Below are 1,429 nucleotides of genomic sequence, written 5' to 3' on the forward strand. Positions count from 1 at the left end.
GTACTGCTTGCTGTTTTGAGAAGTAGTACTCCAAGAAAAATTGTTATGAGGAGAGAAAATTCTAGAGCATGTATAGATAAATTTTGAGCCATTGTTACCTACAACCACTATAGTTTCGAGAGATTGAGATAGTATGAGGCTCTATGAAGGAGAGTGCTACTGAGGTTGATGTTTTATATAGAGACTGGAAAGGGTTTGTTTGAATCTTTATATGGCTAAAACAAGAAATAAAAGAAAGTGTACCTTCGCATGTTAATATTTAAACAAATCTCTATTGTTTTAGGTGTTCTATTGGTGGGAAAACAATCTTTAAAGAAGTGCATACACATTTCTAAGACATACCTCATCAAATATGGTGCCATGACATACAAAACAATCTTCCAATCCCATGGAACATTCCATTCTTCAAGATGAACTTTCCAAGGGAACCTCTTTGAATCCTGCATGAGATTTGACCGTTTTGATTTCAAATTAAAATCAACTCAGCGGAATAATAATTCAGAGAAAGACGGAGAGAAAGGCAATTACCTCTTGGGAGCTACTGTCAGTGGATGTATTCGGGGATTTGGAGGAGCAAATCCTGTTGTAGAAACCTGGAAGTGAAGATTTCTTTGATAATTTTACCACCCAATTGTGCGTTCTTGATGAAATAAATCCTGCAGTAGGAAGAAGATATTGAGAGAAAACTAGGGTTTTATTTGATGGATGTAGAATTACAATAGACATTTCTTCTCAGTTACAAATGTTGATCAATGAAAAAACTAGAAGATAAAACATTTTTAAGTTTGAAAGCTATTTTACTACTGTCCATTCAAAGCTATACATTATCCATGAGACTGATATTACGGAACTATCCTCGCAGGGACACGGACTCTTTTGTGCGAAGTAGACATTCCTATATGCTTTTATCAAAAGAAAAAGAAAAAAACATGCTTATATGCCTAAATTCAGAAGATTGTTGAGAAATTACCATCTCAAACACCAAGCACAATGATAAGCGATTTCGCTATGCTATAACTTAATTATAGCGAAATCCAACTAAATGGTCTTCCGACTTTGTTGGAAAAACTAATTTGCGGAAACTCGATCTTCATGGAATTTTCAGCGTATACTTAGTTTCTGTTTGGGAATTTTCAATTTTATTTTTTATTTTTTACTTTTAACTTTTTTATTTTGCCAAAACTCTTTTTCCTTCCCTATTATATCTTCATTTTTTTTCTCTTAATTTTTTTTTTACCATTTTGCCTATTATATCTTCATTTATGTATACTCATAAATAATATTTATCTAAATACGTGGAAAAAAAAATTGAAAAAAAGAAAACGACGTTTGACATTATTTACACCGAAATACAGTTTCTGTGTGATTAAGCTAAGGGATGCCCATCACCAATGGTGAATTGGCCTCAGACCCATTTGGCTTAGCTTCA

At 33.1% G+C, this 1,429-nt stretch overlaps 1 long non-coding RNA gene across 1 annotated transcript; it reads right to left on the reverse strand.

The window, feature by feature from the left end:
• Window positions 1-338: 338 nt before the first annotated feature.
• LOC113341235 lies at window positions 339-860 on the reverse strand. Its single transcript, XR_003355838.1, has 2 exons — window positions 529-860; window positions 339-440 (listed from the first exon to the last, which is right to left on the reverse strand). It is a non-coding gene; the product is annotated as an uncharacterized LOC113341235 (long non-coding RNA).
• Window positions 861-1,429: the final 569 nt, after the last annotated feature.

This window comes from Papaver somniferum, unplaced genomic scaffold, assembly GCF_003573695.1.
Source record: "Papaver somniferum cultivar HN1 unplaced genomic scaffold, ASM357369v1 unplaced-scaffold_2662, whole genome shotgun sequence".
In the NCBI taxonomy this organism is placed as follows: domain Eukaryota; kingdom Viridiplantae; phylum Streptophyta; class Magnoliopsida; order Ranunculales; family Papaveraceae; genus Papaver; species Papaver somniferum.